Raw genomic sequence first — 23,153 nt, 5'->3', positions numbered from 1 at the left:
AGTAACTCACACAAATACTGTAAAACCAGGGAACAACTAGCCCTGCATGGGTGCTGGTTATGTTGTTGGCACCAATTAGAAAACCTTTTCCATTTGCTAATATCTGATTTTCTAGAAGCAGGCTTTCTTACCTCCACTAGTATTTGCTGAATGTACTCAGTAAACAAGTGTTTAAGAGGAATTAAGACTTTAATATCCAGGCAATCAATTAAAGTTGATTGATGTTGGGGTGTATCAAACACCCCTGTTCTTGTGTAAATAGATCCTGTCTGTGAGGAAGCTGGTGGTAATTGTCCCTGGCCATTTCCAAAAAAGGGAGAACTACAGCTGCTTGGGCATGTAGGGAGCCACCACAATGAAATCAGGGGATTCCATTATCTTGGATATTAGTGGAAAGGGTGGAAAAGCATAAAACATTCCTGTCTAAGGGAAAAAAGGCCTCTGCCTTCCAGGCCTTCTTAATTAGTCACATCAAACTTTAACATATTAGCCTGACAAAATTCTGAAAATCAAAGTTGCAGAATTATACACTTTTTCCCATACCTATCAATAATTTTCCCATCTATATCAGAAATATGAATTGGAATTGACTAGGGTCAGGAATTGACTAGGGTTAGGTTTGGGAATAGTGTACAACATTTTAAAAGACTGGGGAAATTTATACAGCCACTGCCTTTTAGGGACATCTGTTTGACTATCAGGAAACCTGCAGGCATTTAATACACACATCCTCTAAAGCAGATAGAACAGGAGGAATAGGTGTAGGATCTAGAAAATCCTTCTGTAACTACTCATAGAATTTTCTGAGGGACTGAGAAACTTCAGTGTTCTCCACTGAAAACACTGGCACAATCTAGCAATAGTCTAAGAGAAAGAGAAATCCCAACAGAGAGAACCTCTCCTCTGAGTCTGTATCAGAAATGTGAGGACCAAACCCTATATACATCCCGGAATCTTCCTGTTCAGATTCAGAATCTTGAATGCCTTCAAGAAAAGGGGTTTCCCTCTTTCTTTTTCCAGAAACTACTTTACAAGAAGGATCAATAGTCTAAATTAAACCCTGAGCCAGACCCAGTAAACTACTCCTATCCAAAGAAAATTGAGGAGGATTAGATACATGCTTGGTTTTCTGTTTCTTTTTGGCAATAAAACTGGAGCCAACAGTGTGTTACTAATGGCAGCAGCTGCTTCCCAGGGATGGACAAAGCATTCTGACACAACAGGGAAACCTTCCCTTTTCCTTTTCCCAGGATCAACAACAGCGTCTCTCCTTCGACCACTGAGGGGACCCCAACAGCCACAGAGGACATGGCTAACTTCTGGTCCATAGTGGCTGTAGGTGCTACAAAACAGGGATCCTGTATAAAAGATGAGTGGTTTGAGTTACAACAAATGGCCACAGCAGAGTCACCTATCTGCCGCTATAGCAAATTGCTAACCTGATGTGATGGCAAAGGCTGCTTGCTTATTTTTTTTCTTTTTGTGGATGAATGACGGACCAGCCATGGGACCAGTAGTCTGTTTTATGTTCAGGCTGAAAATAGTGCCTGTTTCCCCAAGGAAAACAAGCAGCAAATGCCAGTAAACACTATACCAGTCTATAAGTTAATTTTTGCCAGAAAAACAAAGTAAAAAGCATTTTAAAACACTACACCAGCTACACAAAAGTAAAATAAACATAATTTCTCCACAGAAGAAATGTTTTGAACTAATTTACACCATTTTTAAACTGACAGGAAAAAAGAGAACTCTGTTTAAAAGTGTGTTATAGTCTCATGACTCTCCTAGCTTTATAATAACTTTCCTGAAGAGGAAAGTGATAAAACAGCAAAACAGATAATATAATGGAAAGTTTCCACCAAACAGATCTTATCTGCCCAGCAAAGGAACAGCACAAGCTGATCATCAACCCTCAAAAGTCTCAGTGGAGCGTATTCCTTGGCAGTAGTAAAGCTGTGGAGGGCTTCACACCCAGACTTGTCTTTTATTCATCTCAGCTTGAGCTGCCTTATAGTTTGGGAGCATGAAAGGTGCCCTGAACTTTGAAAGTTGTCCAGCTGTTATATCCTTGGCAGGATATAAAATATATTGCTAAGGCAACTGTAGCAGTGATCAGTATGATAAACATCATTGATATAGTTGATGCACCTGTAGGACACACTTTTACAGTGTTATGTGATAATTCCACACACTGGTCCTGTGCATTCCATTGCCAGGTGACCCGGACACTGGCAGACATAATTTTGCTTTTTAGAGCTTATAATATAGGGCCACTTTAATAAATGCTTGACAGTTGGAAATAGTACTACTAACATACATCTTATCAATATTGTGGATGCGCGTTTTCTATCCTATCCTTTACTTGATGTATTTCCACTTTGAAAATATTTGCTGCTTTTAGCGTGACTTTCTGATGAAATTTGCAAACATGCAATAAATGCTGGTGAAGGAAATGGCAATAAGTTTCCATTTCAGTTTGTTTACATCAGGTCGCAACGCTGAAGCTGCATGCATTGCAGTACTGCCCATGAGCTCAGCTCTGTAATGTCAAAGTCAATTGTGCGCATGGATGAACTATTTATTATCAGCTGAGAACATGACCTTCTTTTTGACTCAGGTGTTCTCATTACTGTGTCATTACTGTGTGGATTACATTACTGTGGCATGACTGTGCTTATAGCAGCAATGTGCAGCCTCACAGCTACCTTTTAGTGAAAGATTAGAGATTACCAAAAGTGGCCTATGGAAAAAAAAATTTTGATCTGACCTGTCTGATGACCTGAGCCAGACAACTAGCATGCTCTGGTCATAGAAACGGTACAGGCATAGGTCTGGTGACCTGAAGTGAAGGCTGCCACACTTGCGACCCTAGGTAGATGATCTGAGGATGTGCCCAGGTGATCTTTACCTGTGCTGTTATTATTGCACTTCCATATTTACAAGATGGCTGTCTTTTTCTGTTGCTGCATTTCAGTTTTCAACTTTCTGCTATATAAAGTATATACATTCTGTCCTGCTGCTCAGTCTTTTTACATTCATATAATTAAATCAGTACTTCTTCCTTTACTACCCTTCCTTATACATACCTATCCTACACTAACAGACCCCCCCATCGCATAAATTCATCCTCATTCAGATCACTGCTCCCCACACCTATACTCTTAAACAACTGCACATCCAAAATCACAAATAAGCCTACAGAGTAAACAAAATGTATTATTCTACATTTAAACTCCTACTTTTGTCAAATAAACCCTTCTCACTTCCTATCTAAACTATATCCTCTATTTCAGCCCCTTGTGTTTCTTACATTTTAGAAACCTGTTACCCTACAATTCTTTTCACCTGCTTTCACAATTAGCATCCTACCAACATCCATTATCCTCAGAATTCCAACAAAACTCTTATATTGTTTCCTCCAAGCAAATAAATCTCAATTCCATCTCCCAATTATACTATATATATATATATATATATATATATATATATATATATATATATATATGTATATGTATATAAGCACTTATATAGCCGTACAACTGTCCAAACCAGCAGCAGCCATTTACTTAAAGACTAGGTATTACAAATAAAATCAAGCAGCAATGCCTGTACCTATACCACCATATCTCCATAACCATACCACTCAGTGATGACATCTACCCAAACCCAAGCCCACCTCAGCATATTCAGGCACCAGACACCAAACAGCGTATCCCCATCAGCTCCTTTATCACTACTATCTCACCTGCCGTCCCACCACACCATTTATATATCTCATAACAATTTACAAAGTATTTATAACAAACTCCCTGAAGTGCATGTATGGATAGTACAGGTAAGCAGGATATCCAGGATTTGTACTGAAGAATCAGGTTTTGAAGGGGAAACCAATAGGTTGAAAGGTTTTTTACAAGACGGGTTATCAGGGTGAGATGGTCAATAAGACCATTTTGAACAGTAAAGCCAAGAGGGGACACAGATATAAACCATGGCTACACTCCCAAGTTTCATCAACAAGGGAGTTCTGTGATGACAAAAAGGATGAGCGCAATCTTAAATTGATGTTTACATATAGCAGTAACATCAAGGACATCACTGACATTATAAAGAAAAATTGGAACATCTTAATCAGTGATGATAAGGTTAGGAATGTAGTAGGTCCTCACCCTATGTTTGGATACAGAAAGAATAAAAATCTGAAGGACATTCTCTGTGGAGAGCACACCTCACAGGATAGGAAACATGTCAAACAAACTGGCAGTACATCATGTGGAGTGTGCAAGGCATGCCCCTATATTAATAGGAGTACAACCTTTGTGCATCACATTACAGGTAGAAATTTTCAACTAAAAGCCAGGGCAACATGTAGGACTAAAGACATCGTCTACTTGGCTGAATGTAAGTCTTGCCCATGTTTCTATGTGGGCAAGACTAACAATATGTTCAAAGTAAGGGTGCTACAACATCTATCAGCCATAAGAAATGGTGATATACACAATGCCTTGTATAGGCACGTCAATGAGTTTCCAACACATAATTTTAGCTTTAGGGCTATAGTGAATGTCAAACTTAACAAAAGGGGGGGGGACATAAAACAACTCACTGAGCTCATAGAGTCAAGGTGGATTATAGAGCTCATGGCCCATAGATGGCCTGGTCTTAATGACGTCATACCAATGAAGCCCGCCCTGAAGAATAGGCGGGTTTTTTACTAGCTTTTGATTGGACTATACTTATTTTAAATAGTGCTTGATACTGTTTGTGTCTTTGTCTGATGAAGGGTAACACCCGAAAGCGCTAACATTTTCTATCTACTGTTCTTTGGATTTTACTTGGTTTTAATAAAGCATTTTAGAATACAGCAGCATCCATCCGGAAGGTTTTTTGCTTGAATGTATGGATAGTACTACACATTCCAGACATATTAGTTGCCACAGAAACCTGGCTCTGCCAGGAAACAAAAAATGAAGAAATTGCCCCACCGGGCTACAATATTCTCCATGATTTTTCTTAATATATTGCATCTCCTTAACGGAGTCATTAAAGACTTTCCCCATAGAGCATGCTGACTCTGAGTTCAAACAAATCTTCCTAGGTCTTCTAAACATACTAGCCTCCCTTCCCAAAATAAAAAGAGTTAAGGCCAACCCTGCCTTGTGGCTATCCTTAGCTACTAAACAACTCATGAAACCAAGAGACAAAGCATGTAAGGTCTTGACAAAAAAATAAAACATCTGCTACTTTACTAGCATAGAGACAACAAATAAATCTAACAAAGCAACTTATCACCAAAGATAAGAAAGCCTACTGCTTAATTAATCAACACATACACGTGTATAATCAAAAACTGTCCTGGGCCACAATTAATAAACTGTTAAACCCAGATCAAGCTACACAGCCAACACTAAATACACAGAAACAAAATTATACCGTAGCCAACCAATTCAGTATCCATTTTATACAGACAGTTCAGTCATTAAAAGAAACAGGCAACTAATCAAGTTTTTGAGGTCTCTACTCAATCAAATAACTTCCTTCAACATTTTTCTTTTCAACAACTTCCCAAAGTGACCATAAAAAAATATCTCAAAAATGTAAAGCCTACTACAACTGCCCCTGGCAATCTACCTGGTGAGTGTATTGAAACTGCAGCTGAGACTACTGCATACTCAGTTTCAATTCTGATAAATTAATATGTATTGGAAAATAAAGTCCCCTGACTATGGAAGAAATCATTCATTATTCCCCTGTACATGGGTGGAATCAGTACAGATCTTTTATATGCCAACAGCCATTATATCTGCCCTATCAAATATATTAGAAAATGTATTCATATGCAACCCCATTACCTTATACAACAATCCTTCTTATTGATTGACACATGGCTAAATAATTCATAACTATGTCTAAACTCTATAAAACTAAATTACTGCCCTTCACCTTAAAATACATCTCTACCAAAAAAGTAAACCACACAAAATTACTGGGAGTCATCATAGATGACCAATTGAAATTTGACCAACATGTGTCATCCATGGTTAAAAAAGCTCATCATAAACTACTAGTTATTAGTAAAACATTACAGAGAATTAGAACTTACCTCACCAACATAGCCAAAAGATGTCTAGCCTCTAATTTCTTACTGCCATCTCTGCTCTACTCTTGTCTATGCCCAGTCTTCATCATCAAGTTTCACAACTGCCCAAACTTGGGCAATGTTATAATAAAATTACCAAATTTGCAGCAAACTTTAATAATAGTTTATAAAACTATAAACACTGTCTGTCCCTCAGATTATCAAACGGGTTAGAACTAACACACCACACTGCTCTTGATAAGCTAACTGCAATACACAGACTTCTGTATAAGACCAATCCCTACAATAAAATTTTACCCTCTAGAGAAAAATCACTAATTGCTATAACCAAATCATCACATATTTAAGCGCATTCTGTATATGCAATTAGTGTAACTAAACTATGGGACCATATCCCACTACCAATGAAATCCATTTAGAATGAAAGCTCATTTAAAACTCATCTAAAACTTCATCTGTGTGTTCCTGCATATCTCCAGCATATATGCCACTGTAATCCTTAACTTGCCATATCGTCAAACCACTTCTTTTCACTCAGAATCCTATGCCCCACAACAAGTCTTCACCAGTAGTCGAATAGTTTTACTAGCATCTCTCAGCTACATACATTGTTTTGTGACACTGCATGTCCCCTTACCCCAAACATCTATATTTCTAATATAAATTTTATGATAGCTATATATATCTCACACCACACACACACACACACACACACACACACACACACACACACACACACACACACACACACACACACACACACACATGCACATATTTATATATAAAATTGTCTCTTAAGCTGCTTTACTCTTACCACTTAACTACAATATTAGCATTTTCTGCCCTACCTACTTCCTTTCCTCACCACCATTTCTTTGAATTTCTATACACTAATGTACACATGATCCTTCTGACAAACCTGCTGCTAATAAACCTCTTCATGTTCAACATCTATTAATGCACAAATACTGAAATTGTTGCCTTTTGCATATGAAAATCTGTATTATTTAATGTCTTTTTATGTGTATTACTGAATGTCTGGGTTTCTCGGAGTGAGATTAGTCAAATGTTTGTAATATATTGCAGCCTTATTCCCCAATCTTCTCCTGAAAATGGGTTTTTGAGTAAAACAAGTCGGACAAGCCTAGTAAACAAAAGCAAAAATAAATAGACTGTTTCATGCTCTGGCTGCTTCTGTAGATTGCAGTTATATTTAATTTTCTCTTCCTTTTTGTTTTATAACCTGATCATTACTATGCTAAATATTGTTCTGTTATGCACCCATCTGCATACTAATGCAAGCAGCAGGATACATATTCATAGCTCATGCTCTGTTTTATACCCATTTGTCATGTCACTGGTGACCTATGACAGACATTTGGCTGGGCACATGCGCACGCACAAAGACACACACACACACACACACACACACACACACACACACACAGACACACACACACACACACACACACACATAAACACAAACACAGTCATACAAACTTACACGTGTACACATGTACACATGCCTTCTACAGATAAAACTGATACACAGTATGTCTGTCAATCATTTCTGCACCTTTTCAGATTGCACAGAAGTTGCCAGTATCTTCCAGTATTAATCCATTAGCAGGATTTGCTAAGTAGATATTCTTTTTCTTTTGCAGACTCCCCTACATATTGGCACAATCCAGGGTTACAGACCGCATATTTAAGCATATAGGTTGTTGTTGTTGTGTCTTTTGGCTTTTCCCGGTTATGGGTCGCCACAGTGGAACTCCGGTCCGCTAATGATTGGCAGTTGATTTTTACATGCTGAGTTGCCAGCCCTAACGCACAACCTTCAACAAAGGTATGCCCATTCACGCATGTCTCCATGCAGAAGACGCTCTAGCTGAGAGTTGAACCAGTCAGCATCTTACTGTGAGGCGACAACGCTACCGCAGCACCACCACCACGGATTTATATTTAAGCATATAGGTAGCTCCAAGAAAAAGTCTTCTTCTTCTGGCTGCTGCCATTAGGGGTCATCACAGTGGATCTTTGGTCCTCAGAACAATTGGCAGTGAAGGTTTTATAGTGTCAAGTTGCCAGCCTGGTGCCCAACCATCAGGCAAGGCACACCCTCACACCTAGGGCCAATCTAGAGTGTCCAATCCACCTGCAGCATGTGTTTGGAATGTGGGAGGAAACCCACATGACAGCAGGAAGGACATGCAGACTCTGCACAGAAGGCACCCCATCCAAGAAACGAATGGGAGAGCCTATTGCTTTGAGGCAACAATGCTAACTCCTGTACCACCGCAGCCACCCCAGCTCCAAGCAAAAGTGCTTGACTCAAAATATGATGACCTTTGTCCTGTCAAGATTAATGGGAATCCCAGAGCTACACGATAAAGTTTGGTAGAAACCAATTCCTATCTGAGACCTTAGGAGTATTAAGGTAACCTAAAGCATTATTTACTAAATAAATCTAAATGCATTTGCTTTCTTTATACTAGCTAGTTCTATGTTACACTAAGTTCTGCAGCTATTGATTATTTTCCATTTTTGTAAATATTTGAACCAAATGAACTTTGCAAAGATTACATCTGACACCTATTATGTTCTAGCAGATATTATGCAAATGTTTACTTAGCAAATACAATTTCTGCTAATTTGTCTTTCTTTTTCTTCTTTATGTCAATGTTCAGATTATTGCATGTTAATGTTGGACATTTGGATGCAGGTCATGACTAAAAAGGATCAGTACAGCAGATCACTTAAACGCTTATCAAACTGGAAATAAATAAATAAATATACAAAACTCCAAAATCTGTGTAAATAAAACCCAGTCACAGAATACGTATTAAAAAACCAACACATTTATTATGTTGAGCTCTTTCATCCATAAAGATATAGAACTTCATCAGAACATTAAGCAAGTCAAATTAAACTGCTTATATACATCAAACATAGTCACATAACCTCAACAAACAATAACAACTGCCCAAAATGCTCAAAACAACATAACTAAATACTAATTATGAGCTTCTGTTAATTAATTAATTAATTAATTAATTAATTAATTAATTAATTAATATAATAATAATAAAACATGTAAAACCTAATTTCAGTTTTGCAGCCCCTAACTTTAATGCACTTAAAATGAAAATATTATCATACTAAATATATATTAATGTTTGTGTCTTTCGGCTTTTCTCGGTTAGGGGTCGCCACAGCGGAACTCCGGTCTGCTAATGATTGGCAGTTGATTTTTATGTACCAGCTTACCAGGCCTGATGCACAATCTTCAACGAAGATACGCCCATTCACGCATGTCTCCATGCAGAAGACACTCTAGCTGAGAATCGAACCAGACAGCATCTTACTGTGAGGCAACAACGCTACCGCAGCACCACCACCGAGGTTAATATATATTAATAAAGTGCCTTAATTGGTGGCTTTTGATATATATATATATATATATATGTGTGTGTGTGTGTGTGTGTGTCTGTGTGTGTATATAAATATATATGTGTATAATGTGTATATATATATATATATATATATATATATATATATGTATATATATATTTATATATCTATATATATATATATATATATATATATATATATATATATATATATATATATTTATATGGAAGCACTTTACATAATCGAATTACTGAAATCTCGAATGTCATATGGTCGAGACCATATGATCGAGATTTCAGTAAATTGAATAAAGTTTTAAAAAATAACACTTTACTTACCTTAAAAAATTACATGCACACAGAGGCAAGGCTTCTTGTATGCTCTGTGTGTACGTAATGTTTTTATCTTTTTTGCGGTGTTGACAGGAAGTGGGAAATCTCCCGTTTTGCGCTTCTGCATACAGCACAATATGGGAGATTTCCCTTTTCCCCACTGTAGCCCGATCTCTGAGTTGGTATATTTAAGTAGGGGGGTGGGGGGCACAGCCCCCCACATGGGGAGTGCAGGGGGGGCGAAGCCCCCCTGCAAAAGCGATGTTTGACTTTTTTTTTGGGTTTCATTTTAGAAGTTCGAGTTTCCAAAACTCGATCTTTTGGTCTCGACCATATGAAGTTCGAGATTTTGGGAATTCGAGCTTCTAAAGTGAATCCATATATATATATATATATATATATATATATATATATATATATATATATATGTGTGTGTGTGTGTGTGTATTTATTTATTGTCATTTGTTAACCGGGTTGGTCCAGCTGAGCTAAAGGCCCATTTTCAGTGGAGAACCAAGGAGAAAAGCTCCAGTTACAATTATAGTCATTCAAGACAACAATTGACATCACAGCGGCATATAACAAGAAAAATATACAACAAAGTGAAATAATTGAATTTAACAGTTTCATGCAGGTTTCAGTGTAAATCTACACAGTAACAGCAAGTTAATCTGGCTGCAAAGGATTCTTTAGAAGAAACAGGGGATGTTATTTTCATGTGATTTGTATTGTTAGATGTTATGAAATTAAATGTTATGGGTTTTAGATGTTCTGGTCTCTGTTATAAAATTAGATGTTATGGATTTTAGATATTGTGAAGGGGACCCATATAATGATATGGAAATAAGTAAAAACTAGGGAAAAGCGGCAAGATGATATATGGCTTCTCCTTCAGCAGATGACATAAATAGCTTCTGCTATGTGTTCCAGACTCTAAAGTGGTTGAAATTTCAACTAGATGAAACAAATTAGTCAAACTTCAACCAAATTAAACATTTTAAAGCAATTTTGCAGTGGCACAAGACCCCAGCATTTCCCTAATCTGAATTACTTCTGTCATGCAAGTAGAAACTCCACCAGTTTAGACTTTGTAAGAAAAAAAGAGATCAGGGAGTTTTGTATCAGGAAGCAGCAACAGATGAGTGCAAAATATTGCAGTTTACCCTCGAAAAAGTGTACAAGAATCAAAGAAAATAGTTGTGTGAGCCATCCATTTCACCTAACTCATCACACCTTTTTTTCTTATTATAATTATACAAAATGTACAGCCATGTGCAGAATCTTAACTTATATTTCCTTTTCTTGATTGATTAGTTCTCTGTCATGAGCATAAATACATACAGACAAATTATAACTTCAGTTTATAAACAACTTGGTGACTTTGTAAACATAATGATTAACTCAATCTGTGCTTGTGTTTTACCCACTCACTTCTGGCATACTTAGGTGCTTCTGTTTGAACAGCATGACTTGAACTCCACTTTGTTTCTTGACTTGTAATGGCATTACCACATAAACAGCTAAAGAGTTTGTATAGGTCATCAGATTTCATTATTTATTTCACAGGGTTAAGTAACAAAAGGGAATAGAGGAATACATTCTTTTTACAGCTCATTGTGTATGAATAATAGTAGAGAAATGCTGTCACAATGATGATGCTGACTTCCTGCGTAAAAGTATAACTCATTGGACTGATTACAATGGTAAACACAACTGGCTATAAGGAAACATCACCCAAGTGTGTTAGGCATCAGTTCAGTTAGTAATAACATTTTAAAGAAATTTGGAAGAAGACAGTCATATTGTTTATAATTGTTAACAAACGGTGCCGCCTGGCACCGCAGAGATAATGCTAGACATGTTATACCCAAGCACAGCTGAAGCCTAGGCCAAGCCATTCATTTATTGCAGCAGCCACTCCTGGGGACATACAGCTGCTAATTATATTCCTGCTTCTCCCTACCAGGCACACATATAGCAGCAGATTTGCTGACTGTATGTAAGAACAGTAGGCTGCAGAAATAGGACTACAGCTTGTCTTTAGTTAATGATTCACCTGGGTTCTAAAAGAGCTGCAGTTTTCATGGATTACTTCTATCTTTGGTGCCTTCTGCTTGCTTGCTCTGTTCTGGTTTCCTCAGGCAGGAGGCGGGATTGTCACTAGCAAGCCATATCTAATGTACACATTGCATGTTTACCTGGCAGGCTTTGCATAGGGGTACCACCCACTCCAGGTCCTGTTTCTAAGTGTACTGTCATTACACTTAGCAGATACTGTCTTTCTGGGTTTTGCTTTAAAGAGATGCAAAATGACAGAGAACCTCTGTGTGGTGGTGGTGGTGTGCTAGTTTGCAGATAATGACAGTTTCTGAGGACAGGATAACAGGTCACCCCAACTGCCTTCAGAAGATATGTAATGGAAAAGTCATTACCATAGCAACAGAAGGAGCAGTGGTTACTCAAACAGCCAACTGAGCATGTGTGTGTGTGTGTGTGTGTGTGTGTGTGTGTGTGTGTGTGTGTGGAGGGGGGATGAACACTGAGCACACGGCACAGCTGACACAGGTTGTTCGTAGGTAGAGAGTGGCCTCATAAGGGCCTAACGTTCACTATGCCTTTCTCTTGCTATCACCAAACTTTTTTTTCCAGTTGTTAGAAGGATGGCTTGTATGTCTATTTTAGCAGTTCAGGAAATAAGATACTACAAATGAGTTATGTCTGGCTGAACTCAATCTGCTTCTAACATCACAGTTTCAATGTGTACAGCATGTAAAGGTGTCATGTATTAGAAATAATGATCCTGGATTAGCTGTAGTACTTTTAAAACAGGCACATATATTATGTGGATCTGATCCAATCAAATAAGAATGAATCCATTATACTGTTTAGCAATAAGATACAAGGGGCTAACATTGTATACTGATAACAGGCTGTATGCTGTAGTCCATGGTTCTGTTCTCTCATTTTCTACTTGCATATTGTGTATGACTCTGAGCATGTCACTTAAAGCAAACAGGGATGCTGAGAAACCACTTTAAAAAAGTGCTTGCATATCCGTGGTGGTGGTGCTGTGGTAACGTTGTCGCCTCACAGTAAGACGCTGTCTGGTTCGCTTCTCAGCTAGAGTGTCTTCTGCGTGGAGACATCCGTGAATGGGCGTACCTTCGTTGAAGGTTGTGCATCAGGGCTTGTAACTCAGCACGTAAAAATCAACTACCAATCATTAGCAGACCGGAGTTCTGCTGTGGCGACCCCTAACCGGGAAAAGCCGAAAGACACAACAACAACAACAACCTACTGGTATAATGAGGTAACAAATAAAAAAATCTCCAGCATCCTAAATAGAAAAAGAATCACAACTTTGATTACCTTATCCTAGAAGGAGAGGGGAGAATTTAAAGAACAAACAGCAGGTATATAAGACAGGTGTTTTAGATGTTGTTGTTGTAGAACAGTACCTCCCCGGATGAGCAGTAGCAAGTACCGCCTAAACCACATCCACAACCCAACACCTGGTAACATGTTCGAATAATGAATGAATATTCATGGTAATGTGTTCCTCAGCTTCATGAATATTCATTGGGTATTCAGCACATTCGCTCAAGGGGGCACTAAAATTCAGTTATGGTAAAGAAACAGCACTAGAACTGGAACTGGAACTGGAACTACTGCTAGCATCATAGTGATATGATGTTAACAATGAGCTGTTTATTAATACAAATTTATGCATTAAGACAGAAGGTCGTTATGCGGCATGCATACCACTCAGTTGTCTTCAATTTATCCTGATAATGTTTGTAATTTACTGTTTAATAACATAGAGATGTTCATTAAGAAACACCAATCTAGGTTCTGCTGGATACAGATGTTATTACTTTGCCTTGATCCACATTTTACAGGGCTAGGGTTATTGTTAGGCTTAGGATTAGGGCTAGATTTAACTCTAACCCTAACCCTAATGTTTAGGGTTAGATTTAAGGTTAGGGTTAAGGTTAGGAGTAGGGTTAGGGAGAGGCCTAGTGTTATCCATAACCCTAACTGTAACCATAATCCTAACCCTAACCCTAATCCTAGCCCTAACCCTAAGCGGCCTGTTGGCTCTTTAAAATGTAGACCAAGGCAAAGATATGACATTTGTCACTGGCAGAACCCATGTGGGCAGTGGTGATTTTAATATCTGTCAATCAACTAACAATGTATGCAGGTATGCATGATATCACTGTCCAATCTGCATGGCAGTCATTCATGCATTATTTGCATACAACATCATGGCCATTTGGCATATCAGTCACACAAGCCATGCCCACTTCTGCACAGACTGACTGGGGAGGTACTGTTCTACAGCAATGCCGTAGTTTAAATAGACAGACTGATTATTCTAGTATTGTTTTTTTGATGACATCTGGATAATTTGTGATAAGTATGACATATCAAACTCAGATTAATTTTCAGAACTCAGCTATAATGTTTCATCTAGAAGAATGGATCATCTTTGTGTTGTCAGGTTGATAGCACCTACAAAACAGGATCTGGGCTACAGAATCTTCATCAATGGGCAGAAGACTTTGTTTGCATTGTGCAGTTGGTTCTCTCTATGTACTTTCTTCTGTCTGCGTCAGGGTCAGTGGTTCAACATGTAGCACACTTGCGTTAGGAAGAAAACCCTTAGTTTTACTCCTGTATCAGATGCCTGGGTTTGTTTTCAAATAATGAGTCAGTAGTATACTAATGTGGGCAAGCAGCATTCTTGATGTGCTGTTCTTCAAATGAGACATTTAACCAAGGTGACATCTGCCAGAATTGATGGCAGCTGAGCGGATATAAAAATATTTAATTGTGTGCAACTTATCAAAAATAGAAGGTGAGGCTTTATTTCATTTTATATAATGCAATCATTTTAAATTGCAATGTTAATTAAAATAAAGAAGTGATGCAAAAACACATCAACAATATTTATTTATTTAAATAAATAAATAAATAAATATGTTGTGTTTTTTGCATCATTTCTTTATTTTAATTAACATTGCAATTTAAAATGATTGCATTATGAAAAATGAAATAAAGCCACACCTTCTATTTTTGATAAGTTTCACACAATTAAATATTTTTATATCCACTCAGCTACCATCAATACATTCTCAAAACAAAACGTAACCAAGATCTTAGTTTTCACACCATCCCCAATGAATAAAGAAAAAAATCTTAACATAAAACATTCCTTTTCCTGTGTTTCTGTAGTCATATCTCTTTTTGATAAAACTTTATCATATAATAGTTCTCCCCATATTGTCTAAACAACATTTAGCAGTCTACCAGTATAATCCCTGCTACTTTCCACACAATCCTTATAATAAGCATAACAAATCACATATTCTATAACTTACAAATTCTTGATAATGCACTTTATCTTCTAGTTTGTTCCCAAAACCCTGAAGTTCTTTTGCAAGAAAGAAAAACATCACCCAGCCTTCCTCTACATTACACCCTTCCACAGGACCTATTCTTTCTTCTTTTGCTTTATATTTAATCTCCCCTTTTATAGTAATTTGTGGGTTAGTCACTAGAAAGGATCTTTACATTTTAGCCTTACTTCTTCTCTTATCTTCTCCTTTTATAATTCTTTCTATAAGCAATGTTATGCTTGTTTTTCTTTCATCTAATAATTTTCAGCTCTTCACTCTATAATATTGCAATATATTGTCATACCAGATTCTGCTTTTATTAACCAACTGTCTATATGCATGCTCCTTATCTTAAAATTTTTAACGGCCTCAAAGAACAAATTGCAACCTGCACCTTATCTTCCTTTAATGTATTCTAGTAGCTCCCAACAATGTCTCCATATCTCTTCAGAAATCATCATCTACTTTCGGCTGTTCCTGTTAGGGGTCGCCACAGCAGATCACCTGTTTCCATTTCTTCCTGTCCTCTGCATCTTGCTCTGTCACACCAACCACCTGCATGCCCTGTCTCACCACATCCATAAACCTTATCTTAGGCCTTCCTCTTTTCCTGTTACCTGGTAGCTTCATTCTTAGCATCTTTTTCCAATATACTCAGCATCCCTCCTCAGCACATGTCCAAACCAACGTAATCGTGCCTCTCTGGCTTTGTCTCCAAACCTTCCAACCTGGGATGACCCTCTAATATACTTATTCCTAATCCTGTCCACCCTCGTCACACCCACTGCAAATCTTAACATCTTTAATTCTGCCACATCCAGCTCAAACTCCTGCCTTTTTGTCAATGCCACTGTCTCCAACCCATATAACATAGCTGGTCTCACTACCCTCTTGTAGACCTTCTCTTTCACTCTTACAGGTACTCATCTGTCACAAATCACTCCTGACACTCTTCTCCACCCACTCCATCCTGCCTGTACTCTCGTCTTCACCTCTCTTCCGCACTCACCGTTACTCTGAACTATTGACCCCCAAGTATTTAAACTCATCCACCTTCGCCACCTCTACTCCTTGTATCCTCACCATTCCTCTATCCTCCCTCTCATTCACACACATATATTCTGTCTTAGTCCTGCTGACCTTCATTCCTCTTCTCTCTAGAGCATATCTCCATCTCTCCAGGGTCTCCTCCACCTGTTCCCTACTCTCACTACAGATCACAAGGTCATCTGCAAACATCATAGTCCACGGGGACTCCTGTCTGATCTCGTCTGTCAACCTGTCCATCATCATCATCATCATCATCATCATCATTCTCTTTCGGCTTTTCCCGTTAGTGGTCGCCACAGCGGATCATCTCTTTCCATTTCTTCCTATCCTCTGCATCTTGCTCTGTCACACCAACCGCCTGCATGTCCTCTCTCACCACATCCATAAACCTCATCTTAGGCCTTCCTTTATTCCTCTTACCTGGCAGCTCCATCCTTAGCATCTTTTTCCCAATATACCCATCATCCTTCCTCAGCACATGTCCAAACCAATGCAATCTCGTCTCTCTTGCTTTGTCTCCAAACTGTCCAACATGAGCTGACCCTCAAATATACTGATTCCTAATCCTATCCATCCTAGTCACACCGAGTGCAAATCTTAACATCTTTAACTCTGCCACATCCAGCTCTGACTCCTGCCTTTTTGACAATGCCACTGCCTCCAACCCATATAACATAGCTGGTCTCACTACACTCTTGTAGACCTTCCCTTTCACTCTTACTGGTACCCGTCTGTCACAAATCACTCCTGACACTCCTCTCCACCCATTCCACCCTGCCTGTACTCTCTTCTTCACCTCTCTTCCACATTCACCATTACTCTGAACTGTTGATCCCAAGTACTTAAACTCGTCCACCTTTACCAACTCTACTCCCTGCATCCTCACCATTCCTCTACCCTCTCTCTCATTTACACACATATATTCTGTCTTAGCCCTGCTGACCTTCATTCCTCTGCTCTCTAGAGCATATCTCCACCTCTCCAGAGTCTCCTCAACCTGATTCTTACTCTCACTACAGATCACAATGTCATCTGCAAACATCATAGTCCACGGGGCCTCCTGTCTGATCTCATCTGTCAACCTGTCCATCACCACTACAAATAAGAAAGGACTCAGAGCTGATCCTTGATGCAATCCCACCTCCACCTTAAACGGATCTGTCACTCCCACTGCAGTCCTCACCACTGTCACACTACCCTTATACATATCCTGTACCACTCTAACATACTTCTCTGCCACTCCCGACTTCCTCATACAATACCACAACTCTTCTCTAGGCACTCTGTCATATGCTTTCTCCAAGTCTACAAAGACACAATGCAACTCCTTCTGACCTTCTCTGTATTTCTCCAATAACACTCTCAGAGCAAACATTGCATCTGTAGTGCTCTTTCCCGGCATGAAACCATACTGCTGATCATTAATCTTCACCTCCCTTCTTAACCTAGCTTCTACTACTCTTTCCCATAACTTCAAGCTATGACTAATCAGTTTTATCCCTTTGTAGTTACTGCAGCTCTGCACATCACCCTTATTCTTAAAGATAGGTACCAAAACACTTTTTCTCCACTCCTCAGGCATCCTCTGACTTTCCAAAATTTCATTAAACAATCTAGTTAGAAATTCCACTGCCATTTCCCCTAAGCACCTCCATGCTTCCACTGGTACGTCATCTGGGCCAACAGTCTTTCCATTCTTCATCCTCTTCATAGTTGCCCTTACTTCCTCCTTGCTAATCTGTTTCACTTCCTGATTCACTATCCCCACATCATCCAACCTTCTCTCTCATTCTCTTCATTCATCAGCCTCTCAAAATACTCTTTCCATCTTCTCAACACACTCTCCTCTCTTGTGAGCACCTTTCCCTCACTATCCTTTATCACCCTTACTTGCTGCACATCTTTCCCAGCTCTGTCCCTCTGTCTAGCCAATCAGTACAGGTCCTTTTCTCCCGCTTTAGTGTCCATTCTCTCATACAACTCTCCATATGCCTTATCCTTAGCTTTCGCCACCTCTCTCTTTGCCATGTGCCTCATCTCCTTATACTCACGTCCATCACCATTGCAAATAAGAAAGGGCTCAGAGCTGATCCTTGATGTAACCCCACCTCCACCTTAAATGCATCCATCACTCCCACTGCAGACCTCACCGCTGTCACACTACCCTCATACATATCCTGTACCACTCTTACATACTTTTCTGACACTCCTGACTTCCTCACACAGTACCACAACTCCTCTCTAGGCACCCTGTCATATGCTTTCTCTAAGTCTACAAAAACACAATGCAACTCCTTCCAACATTCTCTGTACTTCTCCATCAACACTCTCAGAGCAAAGATCGCATCTGTAGTGCTCTTTCCTGGCATGAAACCATCACTAATCATCACATCCCTTCTTAACCTTGCTTCCACTACTCTTTCCCATAACTTCATGCTGTGACTCTTCAGAAATAATCTTGTGATTTCACCATCTCCAGCCACCTTCATTATTTTTAAATCTGCAAACAGATAAAGCAAAGCAACATGCACTGTTGTTGTTGTTGTTTGTCTTCCGGCTTTTCCCGGTTAGGGGTCGCCACAGCGGAACTCCAGTCCGCTAATGTTTGGCAGTTGATTTTTATGGTGTCAAGTTGCCAGCCCGACTCCCAACCTTCAACGAAGGCACGCCCATTCAACGCATGTCTTTCGAATGCCCACTCGACCACAGGGAGGACATGCAGACTCCACACAGAAGGCACTCCCAACCCAAGCTGAGAATCGAACGGGAGAATCTCTTGCTGTGAGGCAACAACGCTACCGCTGCACAACCGCGGCTTACATGCATATGTCATTCTTTCTTACTATATACAACCCCCTTTTGAAAAGGGTCAGCTTATACCACAACATGAAGGTTGGTTTCATCTTCATTTCGGAAACACCTGCAATATATGTGCCAAGCCCTCCGTAAAACTGAATGCATCAAATAAGTTTTCTTTTCCTAAGATATACCAAACAGTCCTAATCATACATACCTCTTTCATTCTGTTTACTATAGTTTCTGATTTTTTGTTGTCATTCTCTTCTCTTCAAATCTTACTCCCAGCATCTTAATGTCTTTACAGAAGTTTCTAATACTTTTCCAATTTCATCTGATTTATCCGAAAGTCTGCTTAAGCCCACTAACCATAACTTAGCTTGTAACAAATCCGTCATGCATTCACCAACCTGAACCTTTTAAGAATCACTATTTTTAGACATATTTAGCAAATCTACACATTTTAAACCATGGCATAGGCACATAAGTACACATATATTAATATAAACTAAACAAACTACTACAACATTATCATTATGTTTGTGTATTATGCACATTTTCTTTTTATCAATTATCATTCACTCCAATGCTGCATTAAATAAATTGTTCAGTTCCTGCATTCCCTTAAACTTCACTCCTTCTCAAAATTATTCTGCTTGTATTGTTTCTGCAAATTCCATTAATAAGAACCACTATTATAAAATCTATTTTGTTGTTTGATTAGAACTCTTTTATGGCCATAGTCCAGGCAGATGTAACTCAGCAGTATCCTATTACCTGAACTGCTACACCAAGTTAGTTATCTTAACCCCATTTTCTATTTCCTGTATCCAAGGTTCTACTATCTTCTTGCTATTACCAGTAACAGAATATATTTCTACCTCACACCTGCCTTATCTCATTAGTTAATCTAACTTCCGACTCTCTCCATCCATTTAATAATCCATCTTAACACTATCACCCTCTCCACCACCCTTCTTCTGCTATCACACACCACCTTTTTCCCTGTTATACTCCACTCCCCACCCACAATATCTCCCACACTCACAACTTCACTTTCTTTTACTAGCAGTTACTGCAACATCTCACCTTCTTTTTTCACATATAGTATCTCTTACCCAACAAAGTTAAAGTGCTCTGTAATCAGCATAAAACTGAAGTTAATAAACTACTGATCTCTTCGACATTCTCCTTACCCTTACAGCTGTTCTTCCTTACTCATCACTATCTAGCCCCCCAACAATGCGGTGACATTCATCCTAATCCTGGTCCCACAAACTGCCCATCCTATAATCCAGCCCCTAATACCAAAAACCTATGCAGAATAACAATCAACATATGTAGCATCTGTAACAAAACAAGAGAATTTCACGCCTGGCTAACTCAGTACTCTCCAGATATTGTAGCACTCACAGAAACCTGGTTAAAACCACACATATCTGATACAGAAATAACTCCCCCTGGATGTAACATTCTTAGAAATGACAGAACACATAAAAAAGGTGGAGGTGTTGCATTAATATTCCGAGACTCTCTATTACTCCTTTCACCAAACCAATTCCCAACTTCAGAAACATGGAACTACTACTAGCAAATCTTCACTTAAACAGCAGTAAAAAGTTATGTATTGCCACACTGTACATTTCACCAGGGCAAAATATATCTACCATAGAAGACTTTCTATCCTGGTCAACCTTAAACATATGTAATGAAACCATTATTCTGGGTGATACCAACATAACTTAGCAGTCCCTGATCTCCAATACCCCCTCCTACAGCATTAACTTGCACAAGTTTACTTAACTCATCTCAGACCACACACACATCAGAAATAACCATACTGTTTCAACCTTAGACTGGATACTCATCTCTCATCCTCACAGATATACCAAGGCTGGAACCCTTCCTAATACCCTTAGTGAGCATCTTCCTGCATACACTTATAGAGCCCAACTTCATGCAGGCAAATCACACTATCTAAAAACAACTAGAACTCTCACTCACCTCAACCAACAGATATTTCTAGATACCCTAAAAACCCACAATTGGCAACCAATCAAAATACTACCCTTAGATGACGTAGTCAACTACTTTAATACAATCTTTCTTGACACTCTAAATAGTCTTGCCCCTACTCGCACTAAAAGAACTAAAATGAACCATGCCCCTTGGCTTACTAAACAAACTAAACAACTCCTTACTTCCAGGGAAAAAGCCTGGAAGGAATGGCATAAAAATAAAACCCCACAAACTGAACTCAAATATAAACAACTTTGTAATACTGCCAAAAAACGTGTTATATATGACAAAAGACATTACTTCTCCAAGCTATCTACCCAACAAAACAACCCAAAACTTTTCTGGAAATCAGTCTCCTCTCTCCTAAACCCAGGAACCCAGAAAAACCTTACCCCCTCTCCTGACAAAGACCCTCAAGATACTGTTCAAGCTTTCAACTATCACTTTATCGATACTATCCAAAACCTTAACACCCTAACTCAAAAAACCTGTAAATTTAACAACTGTCATACAAATACTATTTATACAGACCCACATGTAAATCCCAACTCCCCCTCTCACAACTGCAATGATGACAACAGCCCACCCATCCACCCTTTTACCATCGAACCTGTACATACCTCGCTCTTACACAAACTACTCTCCAAACTAACGCCATGCTCCCTCTCTGACGATGGCTTCTTGCTGAATATCTAAACTAGCTGCTGATTCCATAGCTATCCCCAACAGTATTCTCATAAATTGTTCCATGTCAGAAGCATATGTCCCTCAACTCTGGAAAAACTCCATAGTTACCCCCCTACACAAAGGTGGCAATACCAATGACCTCTCCAACTATCGACCTATCTCTATACTTTCACCTCTAAATCTGAATCTAAAATTTGAGAGAAATGCATCCATTCACAGCTACTTAAACATCTGACTAACAATAATTTGCTAGGACTTACCAAACATGTTTTTCGGCCAGCTCATAGCACTACTACAGCCTTATTATCCTTTGCCAACACTACATACAAAGCTCTTGACGATGGTCTACAAACTTCAGTCATACTACTAGATCTGTCAAAACCTTTCGATACAGTATCACACCCAAAACTACTATCACAACTCAAATCCGTAGACTGCTCCCCTCTTACTCTAATCTGGTTCCAAAACTATCTCCACAACAGAAAACAATCAGTTAGGTGTAAAAACAGACAATCCGATTACCTTATCAACAATACAGGAGTCCCTCAAGGGTCTATTCTTGGGCCCTTACTTTTTAATATATTTATCAATAATCTCCATAAGGCCTCCTAGCAAAGTATACTTATTTAATACGCAGACAATTCAACAATTATTACCTCTAGTAACAATTTCTCAGATCTCCTAGAATTAACAAAAAGAGCTTTTACATCCATGGAATCCTGGCTTTCCGAAGCCCAATTGTCACTTAATCCCAAAAAATCAAACCTATTACTGTTCACACCCAACCCCCAAACTCAAGATTTTAAAATAGTGTCTCAAAATAATACTGAAATTACAGCTGATGACAAACTCACATTCGAAAACCACATATCTTAAGCTGTATAGACAGAAACGTTACCTGAGTATGACTACAAAGTTACAACTGGCAAACAATCTTCTTCTCCTCTCCCTACATTACAGTAGCCCCATTTTCACCAACCTACACTCACATCTCTTAAATAAGTTACAATCTTGTTATTATAAAATAGCAAAATTTGTTTCCAGTTTGCCAACTCATGCACACCACTGCCTGGCCATTAAACCTTTAAATTTATTTGAATTCCCTCATTACCTACAATACAACCAACTAACCCTTACCCATAAATTACTTAACAACCCGAATTACTGCCCTTCTCTACAATCTATAATACAAATACACACCCAAACTCGGACTCTAAGGTCATCTAATAAACACCTCCTGACTATTACCAAACCCAACAAAAGAGCTGGATGTTGCCTGTATTCCCATACCATAGCAAAATTATGGAATGCTCTTCCACCATCAATCACCCAACTAGACTCTGTAAGAACTTTCAA

The sequence above is a fragment of the Protopterus annectens genome, chromosome 1.part0 (assembly GCF_019279795.1).
Source record: "Protopterus annectens isolate FY-2018-M chromosome 1.part0, PAN1.0, whole genome shotgun sequence".
Classification (NCBI taxonomy): Eukaryota; Metazoa; Chordata; order Ceratodontiformes; family Protopteridae; genus Protopterus; species Protopterus annectens.
This window is presented reverse-complemented; position numbering follows the sequence as displayed.